At 44.4% G+C, this 20,032-nt stretch overlaps 1 pseudogene; it reads right to left on the bottom strand.

Moving 5' to 3' along the window:
* Window positions 1–1,306: 1,306 nt before the first annotated feature.
* LOC120681061 lies at window positions 1,307–19,546 on the bottom strand (annotated as a pseudogene).
* Between the last annotated feature and the right edge of the window lie 486 nt (window positions 19,547–20,032).

The raw sequence follows: 20,032 nt of genomic DNA, 5'->3' as shown, positions 1-20,032 counted from the left end.
TGCTTGTGAGTATCTACCAACTCCTCACATGCGCTAGTGTTGTTACTAGCATTATCCACAGTTAGAGTAAACAACTTATTTCTTATGCCCCCATTCAGTTAGGCAACTCACAAGTGTTTCTTCAATGGCAAAACTTGTGTGGATACTTGACCTCCTTGAAACTTATTATCTTCCTCTTTATCTTGAAGTCAGGAGTGATATAATGAGTTGTTATAACCATATAGCCTAAGTTCTATATGGATGTCCACATATCTGATGTTAGGCACACATGGGAGTCTAGGGTTTTAAGTTCATTTTGAAGATCTTGCTTCATTCTCAAATTTTTCAAGACAATCATTACAAACAATTTGTCGGCTCACACCAATGAGAGTTGGCTGCATAGTCTGAAGCCATGGCTCGAAGTATGGATCTTCAAACTTGTTAAACGAGATTTCAGAATGTAGGACAAACTCAATCGTATGCTGGCGGCAAAGCTGAGGATCAAATACAAAGTTCTCTATAGGTTTCTTTAAGGTTTCTACAAAACTTTTCCTATCAGCTTCCCAATTGCATGACAATGATGAGAAATATGGGTTCTAAGACTGCTAGTTCCAGACTTAGTGCTTAAATGGATTTGACAATACTTGCACACAGTTTTAAAACCATCATCAACTTCAACTAAATTCTGCTCTAAATATTCCCAAACCTTGGACCTTCTAACATGTGTTTGGGTTGAATGAGAATCATTGGAGCTTTCGAATGTGTTTGCAGACATGTTGAGGAAACATGCTAAATTACAAGCTACCTGGATAACAACAACATATAAGAAAGAAGGTTCAAACTAGAGCACCAAAGAAGAGAAAAAAGAAAGAAGTAGTGGAAAGAAAAGCTATATGAAATAGAGACTATACCTATCAATCACCAATAAATCACACAATAACAAGAACTTTGTGAGTTGTTTCCATTGCTAAGCAACATTTTTAACAAATCCACTCCAGCAAAAAAAGAAATATCAATGCATCGCTAACTTGGTTTATTCCAACTTTAGTTAAGCCCAATGCATATTCAGGCCCAAACAAGTTTCACGAGAGAAATAAGGAAGCCATTTACTAGGCACGTCTGCATTATCTGTTATCTCTAGATCGATAAAACAAAATATGTAGATAAGCCCCCTCTGATTCCGTTGGTCATTATTGTTCCTAGAATTGCAATGCAGTCTGCAGAGAGGAGCTTTGACCCTAAAGGGAGTACTAGTACTGCGTTGCAGGCAGTCATTGCCCAGGATGAAAAATATTCTCGATCTCAAACCCCCCAGGCTCCATCCAGGCTACGGGGAGCAGAGAGGAGAGGAAGCTTCCCTAGAAGAAGTACCTTTTGCGGAGAAAGGCATGTTGGTGTGGGAGTAGGTGAGGTGCCCGAGGTCGGCGAGTTGCACAAACACGACCGACGCTGAGCTCCCCAGGAAGCGGGTCACCAGCTCCGACACCGTGTCGCCCTCATCTTGGACAACGGTGTCCGGCTGCCCACCGCCACTAGCCCTGTCTGCACCTCCACCACCTCGCCGGCGGCAACAGCTGCACGCGAGCGGTGGCAGCAGCGCCAGGAAACAGCTACGAGGCACGGGGTGGAACTTGTGACTCATGAGGCCGAAGTGGCGGTGGTGGCAGGGAAGCAAGAGGTAGGGTTTGTGGAACTCGTGAGCCCGAGAAGGAGTCGAGGTGCCCATATGAGGAAGCTATAGTTACAGCCCGTAAGAAATCGAATGGGTACTATCCACACCAAGCTAGGACTGAACGGCTGGAGATGTGGAGCCCAAATCAAACCAGTTTGTTTTAGTGCTGACCCGTGTAGCACCCAAACTAAGGAAGCCCAAAGCAAAATCCAAATTATTAAAACTATTGCAGCCCAAACCATTTGCAGGCCGATGTGCCAGTGCTCAAGTACCCAGTCAACAAGAAGCTGTTGATTATCCCTTGTATTGTTGTTCGCTGGCCTTTTTCCACAGGTAACCTCAAGACGAAATGCACCAAAGGCAAACACATTTGTGAGTGGGGTTGCCTTTTATGTGTTTACCAACTCTGGGGCTAGGTAGCTGTAACAGAACCGCCCAAATTAAACCGGCTTAAGTGCGCATTAATCAAATATGCTTAGTTTCATTTCAACCTTGGCCGAGCTTTGACTCTTATTTTCTCCCAAATCCAAAACTCGAATCAAGTTTTGCCCAACCTTATTGTTTCTGTTAATCGCATTGCATCATGAGCACTCATGCATCTTGTGTTGTTTCCCTTTAAGTTCATGCAGTTGCATCGTTGCATATCATTTAGGTACGTTAAATGTATAATGCGCGGACGTGAAGCACGTGATGATGGAACCGAACCATAAGACGGCTGTCGATGTCTAGAACCGACGGTCCAGCACCAACTAGTGATGATGCTGCATGTCCCTGCTATCTCTAGATGGTTGGTGCAAGAGGTAACACAATAATACGGGGTTTATCCTGGTTCTGGCCGATGGGGCCATACGTCCAGCAAGGGGAGTGAGCACTGTATTATCTTGTACCGGGGGTGCCTGTAGTAGGGGATACAAGCTTTGGCGAGAGAGGAAGAGAAGCTCCCAAGTCTCAATGTATGCTAGGGTTGATTGAAGCAAGTGCCAATATGGGGAAGAACGCACTCGAGAGTGCTCTCAGAGAGTTCGTCCAAGTTCCTCCCTCTGGGAAGAGGCCTGCCTCAACCTTTTATAGGCTCAAGGAGGGGCGGATTACATGCACGAGATATCTCTGGTGTCGTCATCCTCTCCCCGAATCGGGGGGAACAATTGGCGGTTCCTGTCGCCATGCACTTGAGGCATGGCCGCAGGCATGGTTGTCGTCCTCGGAAGCTTTTAGCCAAGCTTGGGGTGTGTCCTTGTCCTGTGGCGTCCGTGGGCGGTGTGGCGACAGCTATAGGGTGCGCCATACTCTGCGCTTGACCGGGCGGATGTAGGGTCGAGATGGCGGACTAGAGGGGGGGTGAATAGTCCTTTCTAAAACTAATTGCGCCGGCTAACCAAAACTTATGCGGAATTGAAACTATTCGCTTAGCCAAGACTTCACCCCTCTAACTATGACTCTAAGGCACCTCCAAAAAAATCCTACACAAAGCAAATGGAGTGCCAAGCTAGTAAGAGCTCTCCTAACAATTCTAATGCCAAGTCATACAAGCCTAAGCACTAGTACTTCACAAACCGGGGGAGCTCCTACACAATTCTAATGAGCAAAAGCACAAAGCCAAACCTAAGCTCACTAGATGCTCAAGGACAAGGATACACAATCCAAATCCAAGAGCTCAACTTGCTTAGCTACACAATCTAAGCAAGAGCAACTAATTAAGCTACACAAGCTAACTAGTTACACTAGGATCTCTACTTCTAGCTACACAAGCAAGAAGATGATTACCAAGCTACACAAGCTAACTAATCACTAGAGAGCAACTACACAAGCACAAGATATAGATGAATGTAAATACAATGCTTGTGATTTGGAGAATGCAAACCACCGAGAAGAGTAGACAAAATTGACACGGTGATTTTTATCCCGAGGTTCACTTGGTTGCCACCAAGCTAATCCCCGTTGAGACAAGCTCCAAGGTTGCCGCCGATCCTCTTGCTAGTGGTGACTCTCAAGTCACACTCTCCCACGTGGAGTGCTCATACCGAGCTCTAGCACATGATCCGGCCGGACCACTTGTTGCTCTTCACGTCTCGCTCAACTAGAGTTGCTCTTCGCGGCTCCCACGGGGTGAGCACAATACCCCTCACAATTTCTTCTCCGGAGCACCGCACAATCTTCTTGCGGCCTTCAACGGAGCCTCTTGCCACCAAGCCATCTAGGAGGTGGCAACCTCCAAGAGTAACAAGCACACTGGCTTGCAACATGATCACCTAGTGCCACTCGATGCAATCTCTCAAAGCAATCGCACTAGAATCGCTCTCTCACTCCATCGGATGATTACTATCAAGTTAGAGTGAGTAGAGGGCTCTCAAGTACTCTCACACATGGACACCAAGTCCCCAAGGTGCTCAGCCTACTCAAATGGCTGGCCACACCCTCTATTTATAGAGGGAGGCCCCAAACTAGCCGTTACACTCAAATCCCGTGAAAACTGAGTTTTCGCGGACTATCCGCCTCACAAAAACCGGACCGTCCGCCATTTAAAACCAACGGCTAGAACTGCAATGATTATGTGTCAGAGTCGACCGTTAGAGCCCCGGGCGGACTGTCCGCGCCCCTGGGGCGGACTGTCCGCGGTTCAAAACTTCGAACCAACCGATTTGCAAATGTCTCTGACTAAATCTGGAAGTGACCGGCGGACTGTCTGCTCCCCAGGGGCGGACTGTCTGCAGTTCAAAACATGAGCACACACAGAAACCGAAGTGTTTCTGTCCTAGAATTTTCAGTAGGAGGCGGACCGTCCGCCCCCAAGGACCGGACGGTCCGCAGTTTATTTTGGACACCCAAGACAGAACTGCCAAGTTTCTGCGCCCGTTTCAGCTTTTAAAGGCGGACCGTCCGCCCCCATGGACCGGACGGTCCGCAGTTCATTTTGGACCACCAACAGAGACAAAAACGGCTCTGTTAGAGCTCATCCGAGAAAACGGCGGACCGTCCGCCCCCCATAAGCGGACCGTCCGCATGTATATTTCCAGCAGAAATGTACCTCGGTAAAACGGCCATAACTCTTAGCTCCGATGTCCAAATTAGGTGATCTTGGACTCTATGGAAAGCTAATTCAGAGGGCTACACAACCAAACTAAATATTTGATCCAAAACACAATGGATCAAAGCAGTATTCCACTCCAAGAGACCACCTAATTTCCAGAGAAAACTGAAAAACCTTTCTTGCTTCCCAAAGTTGATCAACATCAACTCCAACTCTTTTTCCTTTGCAAATGTGCCAACACCACCACGTGAACATCACCATGTGTATGTGTGTTAGCATTTCACAATCATTTTCAAAGGATTTTCACTTGATCTCACCACGCCACTCGATCCTAGCAACAACGCAATGTTAGATCGCTCAAGTGGCACTAGATGACCGATATGCAAACAAGTTTGCCCCTCTTGATAGTACGGCCATCTATCCTAAATCCGGTCATGCACTTCTCTACACAACCTTTGACCGGTGAAATGAAATGCCCTACAAGTCATACCTTTGCCTTGCGCATTCCATTTCATCTTCTCAAATGTTGATGCCACACAAGCACCAAACTCCATCAAGCCTTTTGATCATCTTCATGAGTCAACACTTGGCTTGATCTTCCTTGAATGATATGATCCACTCCATATCATTACATGACCTATTTGGTCCATCGATCTTGACCTTGCTCGCTCTTCACCGTTGCCTCGGTCCATCGGCGCCAAATCTTGCCCAAGCTTCACCGCCTCGCGGTCCCTCGTTTCAAAGCCTTGACTTGCCCTTCTCCATTGCAACCGGTCCATCAAGCCAAGCCTTGTCTTGATCTTCTCCACTTTGGTCACATAACTCCATGTCATGTCTCATATGCAATGAGTTCCTCCATCACACTATATGAGCATAGCATCAACCCTTAGCCATTTCTCCTCCATGGCATATGTCGCTCATACTAGTGTCTTTGTGTGGACTAATCTCCTGTGTATCTCAACATAAACACTTATCAGTCCACCTAAGTTGTCACTCAATTACCAAAACCAAACAAGGGCCTTTCAATCTCTCCCTTTTTGGTAATTGATGACAACTCTACAAAGATATGGAAATTAAGCATATTCCAAGCTAGCACTTCACACATGTGTAAATAGCTAACTTGGTTTGGATTTTATGTTTCTTATCCACCAATAAGACTACTTGTGAAAGATTGGATAAGCACCATAAAAATCCGACTTGGTAGTAATAACTCCCCCTACATGTGTGCTCAAGAGATTTGGTTTTAAACTCACACACATGCATAAATATGAAATTTGTGGGATTGTTATCACTACTAAGTGATGCTAATGTATATAGGATAAACCTTTGAAGCGTGATACCAATTTGAGTTGCATCCTTGAAGTTCATTCCTTAGCATCAATGAGTAACTAGACATTCATCAAAAACTCAAGATACCTCATGAGATCAACAATATTAGCAAAGCTCTTGATTCACTTGTAAAAAAAATGTCTAGCTACAATCTATGCATGCTAGTTGTCAAATCATCAATCAAGTTCTATGACTAGCATACATCACACACAAGCAATGCATATATAAATTTTAAAACTTATGCAAATGCAAGCAAGTGCATGAATATGCACATATCAAATGCAAACAACCAAGTTCATGAGCTTGCTCCCCCTACTTGTGTGCTCCTCTTATCCATGAATATTGATCCTCCTCAATATTGCTCCTCTTGATCCATGTCCATGATTGCACTCTCATCTCATCTCCCCCTTTGTCATCCAAGGATAATTCATATCTTTGTTCATTTCTCTCCCCCTTTGTCATCAATGACCATAAAAAGGGCCGAAACCATATGAAATTTGCCATGTGAAGATCAATGGCCACCACTTGAAGTTGTACCTCTTGTACTTGTAGGGTTACCACTTGGATACCCCTTGTAGGCAATCATATGAAGCGCTTGTGGTTTGATACAAAGAGTTGGACTTGGGTAGATGGTTGAGTCTTGAATCTTCATTTTTGATGGACACTTTCAATTTGATTAAAATTGACACCACTTGTAACAACAACATGTGAAAGCATGAAGACCACATTGAAATGCCACATGTAGGATACTAGTAGGATTCTTGACCTTGATACCTTATAGTGGGGCTCCTCCCCCTATGTCAAAGTGTTTGTCAATCTACTTGAATCTTGAGCTCTTCTTGATGAGGGTAGCTTTGTTGATTTGAATTGATCACTTAAAGTTGAGGATCACTTGTGGAACCACCATTGTTGCACTAGATCTACTTGAATGAATACCACTTGTATGACCATGTATATCACTTGTAGAGATACAATGATATACCTTTTGTTGAATCTAGTATCACTTGTAAAATCATGATGGACCACTTTGTTGAATTTGACATTGATAACCAATTCTTGAACTAGATTGTTTCCATGAGCTTCTTTCTCTTTGACTTAATCTAGACTACTTGCTCAAATAATTCAACTCGGTTTGAACCAATGACAAGCTTCTTCACACCTCATTCTAAGGGTTATCTTGACAATGTTGAGTTAAACACTTGAAACCTCATTTTCTAGATCAACTACTTGGGTTTACTAGCTTATGAACATGTCATATGTTACCACTAGATCATATCAAGCATAGAAGCAATAGTGGCATCATAAAACATTTAAAATTATTTTATTTTTCATGAATGATCACTATATATGACTATATGCACTAATCATGTCCTTAGCATATAATGAATGCATATGTCAAGCAATTTCACCTTGCTATGTTGGAGTAGAGGATAGTCATTAGATTCCAATTTAGTTCTCCAACTAGCATCATGAAGTCCAATTATAATAGCTTGGTGAAGACAATGAATACCATCCTTCACCCATATGAAATGAATATCACTTATCATCAAATGCATTATCTTGTTGTGGTTGGCTTGCTTCATCTCTTTGATCCTTGCTTGCATGAGAGAATACCATTTGAATATACTTGAATTATCATGAATATCTCTATATTGGGTATTGCTTGCTTTTCTTGATCTTCCAATTTTAGTACAAAAAATGTGATAAGTACACTCTACAATCAAATGGCCTTGTACCTAATACTTGTCATGCTTCTTGTCATGCTTCTAGCTCCTCTCAAAACCAAACCTAAGTTCCTCAACCACTTGTAACGATGATTCCAACTTGAGGACCTTTCAATTTAAGTGACTCAAGATCAATCCAACATTTGTCACTTTTCTGGCAGATTTTGTACTTCTCAAAGAATACATCAAATCTCTCAAAGTACATGTTGAGTTGCCACAAAAATTTGTGGAGATGTGTGGCACTAAGTCATCTAGTAGCCATAAAAAATTGAGCTTCAATGCTTTTCTAGATTGCTACCAGATTTCACATCTTCACTCATGGGTGCATGCTGAAAACTGCTGCACATGCATTGACAAGATCCACTCCAAAACTAAAGTATTTCTCATCATATTCTCATGAAATTTGTACAGCAACTAGTACCATAAGTGTAGGGCATGTATACCAAATTTCAAGCCAATCCAAATAGATTTGATCATCCAACTATGGCTATCTTCTCAGCTTACTCAGATTTTCAATAAAGGATAGATTTTGAGCAATTGAGCTATACTTCATCAAATTGAATCAAACTTGATGTCAACTTGTTTGAATACTCTCATAAGACATATATTCAATTATATCGCATACTAAATGTCATCTCATGATCATATCCATTCAAATTAACTCAATTTTGAATACTAAGCATTTAATCCATTCAAACATCTTATAGCAAGCAACACGATCATATATATCCAATTCAAACATCTCATATGCACCCAAATGAATGTGATCAACTAGAGATATACCTTTGTAGCTCATGATAAGTTCAGCTGTCAGGATCCTCCTTTTTGTCCATTCGCGGACTGTCCGCGATATCCTAGCGGACCGTCCGCCTTTGAATTTTCACACTGCCACTCGACTGAAACTGCCTCTGGCAAATACTGCCCAACACAGGCGGACAGTCCGCGGTCCTTTGGCGGACCGTCTGCAGTGTATTTTTGCGATTGAGAACTTCTCTAGTGAACAAGTCATATGAACGGCGGACTGTCCGCCTCTTACCCGCGGACTGTCCGCACTACCAAAATTCAGACAGCCCAGAATTTTGCCAACTTTCACAATTTCAATTTTGAATTTTTATCATTGCTCATATAAAAATCTAAAAATCTCAAATCTTGCATGAAAACCTTCCAAAGACTCATATGAACAAGTGACAATAAGAATTCAAAAATAAAACGAGTAAAATCATGAAAACTCATAAATGGCTCAAAATAGCTTCAAAAAAATCAGAAAAATGAAACAAAGAGTATACATAAGAACCAAATGTCATATGTACTAGTTTTCAAATCATTTTTGAGAAGTCAATGACATTTAACTCATTTTCAATATGCAAAATGATTTTTCATCCAAAACAAGATTCAACTCAAATAAATTTGCAAGCCATCAAATATTTCCAATAAATCATCGCAACTAGAAAAGGATACTTGTATGTTGTAGTACTTGGACTTCATTGTTTTGACTTGACATTGGGATGAGAATAGCACTAGGCTTCAATTACTTGACTCAATCACATGATGAACAAGATAAAACCAATTGAGTCAAGCCTCCAATGTCATTGGTACCTACACACATTTATCCACGTTTTGATGGTACCCAAACTAGGTTGGGTCCTCTCAAGTTAGGAGCAACATACTTTGGCAAAACCTTAGTATGAATAGCGGGATGTTTTACAATAGTAACAAATGAGGTACCATTACCATCCTTTCTAAGCATAATATTTGCATCAATTGAAATGAACTTAGAATTGTTACCTAAGGGACATGAATAAGCCATGTGTCCCCTTTCCCGACATAAGTAGCATCTTCTCTTTTGTTGAGCCTTTTCTTTCTTACTCATTTGATGCTTCTCATTGCCTTACTTCTCATAGTTTGCTTGAGCCTTCTTCTCAAGCTTGTTTGGGCAACCCGAAGCTAGGTGACCCAATATTGCACAACTATAGCACTTGATGTGAGCATGTGGATTCTTATCTTGAATCTTGTTCTTGCTTAACATCTTGGCATCTTGAATATGAGTTGGATGCCTTGCTCTTGCCTTGCCACCCCTTTTTGTTCTCTTTTTCATCATCTTCAAGTCATCAACTTGATCATCATGGTTGATCTTGACTTGAGGTTGGGGTGCCTTCTCTTGCTCAACTTGTGGCTTTGGTTGAGGTTCTTGTTGCTTCACCAATTGCTTGGTTGGGCACATTGAGGTGAGGTGACCCCAAGTGCGGCACTTGAAGCATTTGATATGTTTAAGCTTCTCTTCTTCCTTCTTCAACTTGAGCTTTTCTTTGTTGGGGCAACCATTTGCAAAGTGTCCCATCTCATGGCATTGAAAGCACATGAAATGAGATAGCTTCATTTCTTCTTGCTTCTTCATCTTCCTATTATATTTATTCTTGCCCCATTTCTTGCCTTTGGCTTTGCTCTTGTTGGAACCAATGCCACTCATGTCACCGAAACTTCTTTGATTTTTGATTATGCTTTCAAGGGTGACTTTTGATTTTGTCCATCTCTCTATCTTGTTGGTCAAATACTTCACTTGACTTTGGAGCTCTTTGTTTTCTTCTACAAGGTTAGTCTCATATTGCATAGTAGAAGAAGAACAAGCATCTATATGTGAAGTACATGGCATAGACAATAAATCATCACAAGAGGTGGATACATGTTTCTTGCCTACATCACAAGGGTTAGCAATATTTTGCAATTGATCATTTGACCCATGTGATGAGCTCTCACTAGTTTTAATTCCTTTATTACAAAGCTTGCTAGTGAGTAAAGCATGGTCTGGTACCAAGTTCTCATGAGCAACACTAAGCTCCTCATGAGTCAATTTTAACTCCTCATGTGAACAACTCATGACATAAAGTAGATGCTTTTGTTGTTCACATGTGTCTTTGAGAAAAGAGTTTTCTTTTTCAAATTTGATTGTTTTGGCTAACACTTCCTCAAATAATTTGGTCATGCTAGCATATCTATTCAAGAGCTCATCATATGAATTAGGATCAATCACATTGTAATTTGATACCTTTGTGTCACCTTGTGACATGAAGCAATGTGATGATGGAGATGAGCTTGACGTAGCAATATCATCCGTGCATGAGCCAACTTGATCATCAAGTGTGCTTGGAGTAGAATCATAATTTGCAACACTTGAATCATCATCAATCATGTCGAGTGAACTTGTTGTAGATTGATTATCATCGTCATCACTTGACCATGAAGTGGAGCAATCTTCCACAACCACCATGTCATGGATGTGCTCATCATCCTCATGCACTTCCTCCTTGGTCTTATAATTATCATGATCATCGGAGGCCGCCCCATATTTCTCATTTAGATAACTCCAAATCTCATGGGCGGTCTTCATGTTCATAACCTCACAAAGAATGCAATCATGCAAAGATCTAAACAATATGTTAGTAGCTTGGATGTCTCGATCTAGGCATTTCTCTTGTGTTTGAGTTAGATTTCTTTCATCCAACACATGAGAAAAACCTACATCTACCATCCACCACATTTGAGGGCAAATAAACTTAAAATTGCATGTCATCCAATTTCTCCACCGTGCAAAGTGTGTGCCATCAAAAATGTGTGGACACTCAACATCTAGCCCATAAGTCGCCATCCTCTCGGGTCGGTAAGGACCACAAATGAGAGACCTCGGCTCTGATACCACTTGTTGGGTCGAGATGGCGGACTAGAGGGGGGTGAATACTCCTTTCTAAAACTAATTGCGCCGGCTAACCAAAACTTATGCGGAATTGAAACTATTCGCTCAGCCAAGACTTCACCCCTCTAACTATGACTCTAAGGCACCTCCAAAAAGATCCTACACAAAGCAAATGGTGTGCCAAGCTAGTACGAGCTCTCCTAACAATTCTAATGCTAAGTCATACAAGCCTAAGCACTTGTACTTCACAAACCAGGGGAGCTCCAACACAATTCTAATGAGCAAAAGCACAAAGCCAAACCTAAGCTCACTAGATGCTCAAGGACAAGGATACACAATCCAAATCCAAGAGCTCAACTTGCTTAGCTACACAATCTAAGCAAGAGCAACTAATTAAGCTACACAAGCTAACTAGTTATACTAGGATCTCTACTTCTAGCTACACAAGCAAGAAGATGATTACCAAGCTACACAAGCTAACTAATCACTAGAGAGCAACTACACAAGCACAAGATATAGATGAATGTAAATACAATGCTTGTGATTTGGAGAATGCAAACCACCGAGAAGAGTAGACAAAATTGACACAGTGATTTTTATCCCGAGGTTCACTTGGTTGCCACCAAGCTAATCCCCGTTGAGACAAGCTCCAAGGTTGCCGCCGATCCTCTTGCTAGTGGTGACTCTCAAGTCACACTCTCCCACGTGGAGTGCTCACACCGAGCTCTAGCACATGATCCGGCCGGACCACTTGTTGCTCTTCACGTCTCGCTCAACTAGAGTTGCTCTTCGCGGCTCCCACGGGGTGAGCACAATACCCCTCACAATTTCTTCTCCGGAGCACCGCACAATCTTCTTGCGGGCTTCAACGGAGCCACTTGCCACCAAGCCATCTAGGAGGTGGCAACCTCCAAGAGTAACAAGCACACCGGCTTGCAACATGATCACCTAGTGCCACTCGATGCAATCTCTCAAAGCAATCGCACTAGAATCGCTCTCTCACTCCATCGGATGATTACTATCAAGTTAGAGTGAGTAGAGGGCTCTCAAGTACTCTCACACATGGACACCAAGTCCCCAAGGTGCTCAGCCTACTCAAATGGCCGGCCACACCCTCTATTTATAGAGGGAGGCCCCAAACTAGCCGTTACACTCAAATCCCATGAAAACTGAGTTTTCGCGGACTGTCCGCCTCACAAAAACCGGACCGTCCGCCATTTAAAACCAACGGCTAGAACTGCAATGATTATGTGTCAGAGTCGACCGTTAGAGCCCCGGGCGGACTGTCCGCGCCCCTGGGGCGGACTGTCCGCGGTTCAAAACTTCGAACCAACCGATTTGCAAATGTCTCTGACTAAATCTGGAAGTGACCGGCGGACTGTCTGCACCCCAGGGGCGGACTGTCTGCAGTTCAAAACATGAGCACACACAGAAACCGTAGTGTTTCTGTCCTAGAATTTTCAGTAGGAGGCGGACCGTCCGCCCCCAAGGACCGGACGGTCCGCAGTTTATTTTGGACATCCAAGACAGAACTGCCAAGTTTCTGCGCCCGTTTCAGCTTTTAAAGGCGGACCGTCCGCCCCCATGGACCGGACGGTCCGCAGTTCATTTTGGACCACCAACAGAGACAAAAACGGCTCTGTTAGAGCTCATCCGAGAAAACGGCGGACCGTCCGCCCCCCATGAGCGGACCGTCCGCAGGTATATTTTCAGCAGAAATGTACCTCGGTAAAACGGCCATAACTCTTAGCTCCGATGTCCAAATTTGGTGATCTTGGACTCTATGGAAAGCTAATTCAGAGGGCTACACAACCAAACTAAATATTTGATCCAAAACACAATGGATCAAAGCAGTATTCCACTCCAAGAGACCACCTAATTTCCAGAGAAAACTGAAAAACCTTTCTTACTTCCCAAAGTTGATCAACATCAACTCCAACTCTTTTTCCTTTGCAAATGTGCCAACACCACCACGTGAACATCACCATGTGTATGTGTGTTAGCATTTCACAATCATTTTCAAAGGATTTTCACTTGATCTCACCACGCCACTCGATCCTAGCAACAATGCAATATTAGATCGCTCAAGTGGCACTAGATGACCGATATGCAAACAAGTTTGCCCCTCTTGATAGTACGGCCATCTATCCTAAATCCGGTCATGCACTTCTCTATACAACCTTTGACCGGTGAAATGAAATGCCCTACAAGTCATACCTTTGCCTTGCGCATTCCATTTCATCTTCTCAAATGTTGATGCCACACAAGCACCAAACTCCATCAAGCCTTTTGATCATCTTCATGAGTCAACACTTGGCTTGATCTTCCTTGAATGATATGATCCACTCCATATCATTACATGACCTATTTGGTCCATCGATCTTGACCTTGCTTGCTCTTCACCGTTGCCTCGGTCCATCGGCGCCAAATCTTGCCCAAGCTTCACCGCCTCGCGGTCCCTCGTTTCAAAGCCTTGACTTGCCCTTCTCCATTGCAACCGGTCCATCAAGCCAAGCCTTGTCTTGATCTTCTCCACTTTGGTCACATAACTCCATGTCATGTCTCATATGCAATGAGTTCCTCCATCACACTATATGAGCATAGCATCAACCCTTAGCCATTTCTCCTCCATGGCATATGTCGCTCATACTAGTGTCTTTGTGTGGACTAATCTCCTGTATATCTCAACATAAACACTTATCAGTCCACCTAAGTTGTCACTCAATTACCAAAACCAAACAAGGGCCTTTCAGCGGAGCATCGAGGGTGCTTTTGACGATGGTCTTGCCCTGGTCAATAGCCATACTGTGTTCGAGGGTTGTTCCCCATGTCCACCGAGGGTCCTGTAGAGGAGGAAGTATGAAGGTTTTGCAGTATAGTGGCGGGAGCAGTGCCAGTCACATCCGCGCAGAGCACGGCGAGTCCGCACGGTGCCGGGAATGGTGGCACAATGACCGGAGTTGGCCGACGGGACTCCGGTCATGTCCGCTGTGCGGCGTGGCTGCTGATGCCTCCTGACACCTACACCATACTGTGGAGTGGTTGGCAATAAATGCGCCTGTCCCGTTGAGTGGGTGGGCTACAGCCCCAGTTTGCTGAGAGGGGTCTCGTACGAGGCGGAGTTTCCCCTCGCGCCGAGGCCCCGCGAAGGGCTCGGCCGAGGGTGAATCCTCATGCTCTCCGAGGGTAGCCTCTTACCCTCGGGCGAGGCGGAGATGCGATATGCTGCCAGGGGCCTCGGCGGGGAGGCCTCGAGTGACGCGGAGATTACTCTGCAGCTTGTGAGGCCTCGGACGAGCCGTACCTTGGTGTTGGGTCGTGGGCCAAGTGCGTATTGGGCCCTGAGAAGGTTTGAGCGTGCAAGCATAGATGATAGCACTGCTCCAGGGGTGGGCCTTTGGACTGGTTGCCTAATTGCGTTTTGTGTTTTTGAGGGCATTTTAGTCCCTACATTATGGTACCCAACAACGCCGTTGGTGAACGTATCCTAAAGATGGAAGGACTTACTGGAGTGCATGCTTGGACCAGAGCAGCTGTCAATCTGGAGCAACTAAAGACCCGGCCCAAGGTCGGAAGGGCCCAAGGTCTTCCTAGTACTAACACTAATTTAGTGTTACCCCAGGCAAGCCCCGAAGCATAACCCTTAATTTCAGTATTCAATGTTTATTTAAGTATTTGTGCATTTATGTTTCTCGGAGTTGTATGAAACCCTAGTATGCATGTCTCTCCCTAGGTACCTATGAGTCTATACTACTATGTAAGTGTCGTTAGAAATGCCTTGCTAAGTAGGAAACTCGGTAGAAGTCGAGTGATTCGTATCACTTGCGAGATATAGGTCTTGTTACTTATGGAAAAGTTGCTGGAGAATGAATCAATGAGGAAAGAAAATGGAGACCAGGCAGAGATGAATTTGGTTATGGATATGGAATGAATGGAAAGTGAGCCCCCGCCTGTGTCGATTGAGGACCGTACCATTGTTGGTATTGTTGATCGAGGATTGAAGAGTACTGACCACATGCCGGAAGTAGGAGGCAGTCGAAATTTGTAAGCTGCAGACCTGATTTACAACTATAGTTTGAATTGCGACCTACTACTATGGGTGTGGGATGATGGCGAGTGTTGGATTGTATGTCGCCTTCGGGTTCGTTGGGAGTTCGCCATGAGGGTCCCTTCACCCGAGCTTTGGCTGGCGTGGTTCAGATGTCGTGGTAATGATGGGAACAGTTGACATGTGTGGTCCAGTGTGGCTTGCATGTGCCGAGTGAGTTAGGTCCATGTTGCAAGGTTAATCGGATCGATTCGCCGTGACTCGCGGATATGAGAGCCTTGGTCACTGTGTCACATCGTAGTAAAGAAGTGGAATGATAATGGAAATGTTATGATCTGAGATGTGATTATGTATTCTTGGAAGTTAATACGATATACCATGCTTGCTCTAGATGATTATGCAAACCTAGTTGGTACAGGTACAACAAACTTGAGCCAAAATATTAAAAGTAAGGATCCACTATTAGCAGCTTTTCAGCAAAATAACACCAGAGCCAAACAGTCTTGCATGTCTATGAGTCGGCAGTATATACCACTAGTCTGATAAGTCTTGCTGAGTATTAGTATACTCAGGGTTTGTTGTTACCCTATTTTCATATAGCTGCTACTGGTTGAAGCTAACTATGATTCATGTCGGTGGGCTCGACATGACTTTCTCACATCTTTGTTAGATAACATTATTTGCAAACTTTATTTAAATTCCGCGGCATGTTGAACTCTGATAATGTGTTTAAACTTCTTTTTGTATGGCTTTGCTTTGTATTTTAAATCTGAAAATTTCTGTCTGCTTGTAATCATCTGTGCTCGTTTTCGTGCGAGACTTCCTGTGTTTTCGATCCTTAACCCAATAGGCTACCGGATTACACCATTTTAAGTGTGCGGTAACTTGATTAACGCTTAAGATGATAGTTAGTGCACTTAAACCGGTTTAATTTGGGCGGTTCTGTTACAGTTGCCCATGGTACTATTGGCAGTCCTTAGCCTAACAGAATAAATCCGCAAGCGTACAGATACCGATGTAGCTTTCACCTTGGAGTATTCCAGGGTATCAAATCCACGAGGAACGAGAAGTGTACTAAGTAGTGAATCCTATTTATCCAGGGGATATGACAGGAGTGAAGAGGTCCAGATAAGATAGGTCGAGGTGTTCTAATATCGTTTTGCTAACTACTCCTATGAAGAATACTTGACTTATACTCTAGTTGCTTCGGCGGCCTAAGAGAATGACTCAGACTGGTATGAGAAGGGAGTCCAACGTCCGCCGGCAACTACTACTATAAAGACACCCGAACGTGGTGGACTACGAAGGATGTACAGGGATGTCACCACCTACCGCCTACCACTGCGGTTCCGTGGGGTGGAACACAACCCAAGGTAACTAACCAAGCCTAGGCACCGAGCCTACACTATCAAGTTATTGACTTCCACCTCGCGCTAAGGCAAGAAGAAACCCCAAATGGATAGAACTTGCTACCCACGCAGGCAAGGGGTCCCACAACTAGAGAGACCAAGTATTCCAGTACTAATAAAGTAAAGGAGGGAAAGCAATATCGACGAAAGAAGAGGAAATTACTCGAATTGAGGATTCATTCCTCGAAAGCACAAAGTTGGAAAGGGGCCGACACTCCGTCTCCCCTCCAGATTCTCACCTCGCCTCTCTCCCTATTTTCTAAAGATATATGGGCAGCGCGCCTCACCTTGGACTTGCTGCAATTCTCCGTATCTTGCAAGTGAGGTGAGGGCTGCTATTTATAGTGCTTTGGAGGTCGGTTCTTGGGGTTGCTTGGCTTGGACGCAAGTAGGTCGGTGGGCATAGCTTCCACACGAAGGAGGTGACCGGGAGGCTGAAAAGTGGGGCCGGCCGGCCTCCCCTAAGCTGGCCGGCCTAGGATTCTCCGATCTTCGCTCGTGCCCCCCCATATCCTTTCTTGCAACGCCGGTTGGAGCAACTACCAACTTGACTTGGTCCGAATAGCCGAAAAGTGAGGCCGGCCGGCCTCACCGGCCGGTTGCCGGCTTGGGATTCCTTCCTCAGGCATCGGATCAACCGCCATTGTGTGATGGACGACGTGTAGTAACTCTTCCAAGTCGGTTGGGCATTATTCATGTGGAAGGTGGGACCTTTGATCCATGTGACAAGCTCATCCATCCCTCCACTTGTGTTACCTTCCATCCAATGGTTGGAATTGATTTCTCTTGTGTTTCTTTGCATGTAGGTGCAGCTCCAATCCTTGGATGATCAGCCCAACTCCGAGTGGCCACTTCGGGAGCCTATTGGAGGGACATATGAGGCCTTCCGGCCTTAGTTTCACTTTTTGCTTGTCTCCCAAGTGTTTAGGGGGCCCATTGGTGAGTCGCCAAGGCTATGATAATGAATGACAAGTGTTTTGGGTAGGTGCCAGGCCAGCCTTCCTTCTCCAGGCCGGCCGGCCTATGTCAGGCCAACTGGCCGGCAGGGCCGCGCCAGTGATTTTCCCGGAGGCATAACTTTTCCATTCGGACTCCAAATTGGGTGATCCAAGTGTCCATTTCGATCATCTTGACGAGTTCTTCAACATAGTGCTATACAATTTGGAATTTGATAATGTTTGTCAACATAGTCATGGTGTTGTTTCATATTCGAGTGTCCATTTCGATCATCTCGACGAGTTCTTGAACATGGTGTCATATTATATCCATGTTTCACCATCGTTTCATATGCTCCATTTAGTGTTGTTTCTTGCATAGTTTCAACATAGTCCTGCAAAATATATCAAACCATCAAAACTCATGGAACTCATTAGTGAAATAAACTTTATATCACAAATGATTCAAGTTCCTTCATTATTTGCAATAGTTGGCGACCATAATGGGCGTATAATGGTCGTCAATAGGTACCTACAACATGTGTGGTCTGTAGATCGGTGCCATGGTCATACAATCTTGCAAGGCCAAAGTCACCTAGGCATCCATTCATTTCCCTGTCATGAAGCATGTTGCTTGCCTTAATATCACGGTGGTTGACAATTTTCTCCCACTTCTCGTGGAGGTAGAGAAGATCGGTTGCAATGCCTTTGATGATCCAAAACCTCTGAGCCCAAGTCACTGTTGTCGTGTCCTCATCATAGTGCAAATACTTATCAAGACTATGATTATCTTAGACATGTAGTCATATGCTTAAAGTTATTCAGCTTTTCTCCTACAATAGCCAAGTAACCGAACAAGGTCACGATGTCGAATGTGCTGATGCTAACAACTTCAGTAATGAACTCCTTCATACCCTGCCTTGATTCATGGGAAACCTTCTTCATGGCAACTTCCAATTTGGATGAAGGAAGTACTCCTTTGTATACTTTCCCGAATCCTCTAGCACCTAGTGGGTTCATGCTCTTAAATCCTTCAGTGGCATGATACATATCCTTGTATGAGAAACAGTGTGGCCCGAATTCATCTTCCCAATCTTCTTTCAGCTCAGCATATCGTCGTTGCCTCCTCACCAGTGAAATGATGATGGCACCTGTAACGATTATGAATGTTGCCGTTGCTATTGGTAGGATAGTTTCTAGAAGTATTGATTGATGTTTTTGGCCCCGCGGAGGTACCTTTGGCAGTTTGGCAATATTGATCTCCGGAGCAGGTTTGTTCATGCCAAAGCTCCAGCCAGGCACATAGTGTATTGATTCAATTGAGCCAGTTGTTGATGAGAAACCCATGTATGATGACTTCTGTAGCACTGTTGAAAGATCAAGATGGGTTGAGATGAGTGGCCTTTTTGGTTTCACCACATGAAGTGGAGCCATGGTCACACTAATTCTTTTGGCTTCTCCATGGTATTCTACCCACACATGCATGTCATCACCACTGATAAGACTCATATTTTGGGAGCTACTATTCCTATCTTCATAGTAGCCTGCAGGGTGGGACTCTATAGAGTGGAGGTCATTGATGTTGATGCCAACATGGCTGGCATCGATATCTTGGAACTCGACATTGAGGCCGGTGTCTAGTTCAATGGCGAAGATATGGTTGCTCAAGTTGCCTCTCTTCTGGGAGTTCATGAATGCTAAGTATTGGTTGGACATTGCATTTGAGAAATTCATGCTTGGGGCTATGATAAAAGCGAAGCCATGTAGGCTCATGATCTGTAGGTGGAGCAGACCGCAAACACAAAGGTGATAGAGAAAGAATGCACACTACTGGAAAAACGCGCATTCATCCACGACCGTTAGTACCGGTCACGGTTTCAGCCGGTACTAACGTGCAAATTTAGTACCGGGCCAAAGGAACAGTGCCCATGGGAGCCGATTAGTACTGGCTGGTGGCTCCAGCCGCCACTAAAGTGCACCACTGACAGCCCCCGACAGCCGCCTGCAACGGCTAGTGACAATTTAGTACTGGCTGGAGCCACCAGCCGGCACTAAATTGGCGCTAGGAAACTTAGTACCAGCTGGTGGCTCCTGCCGGTACTAAATGGGGAGCTTTAGTACCGGCTGTGGCCACCACCCGGTACTAATGCTCCCACTATAAGTTGGGACTTCTTCCTCCCCGAGCCGAGCCAGCGCCCATTTCACCAGAGAGCTAGCTCG

Source organism: Panicum virgatum, chromosome 7N (genome assembly GCF_016808335.1).
Source record: "Panicum virgatum strain AP13 chromosome 7N, P.virgatum_v5, whole genome shotgun sequence".
Lineage (NCBI taxonomy): Eukaryota > Viridiplantae > Streptophyta > Magnoliopsida > Poales > Poaceae > Panicum > Panicum virgatum.
This window is presented reverse-complemented; position numbering and strand designations above follow the sequence as displayed.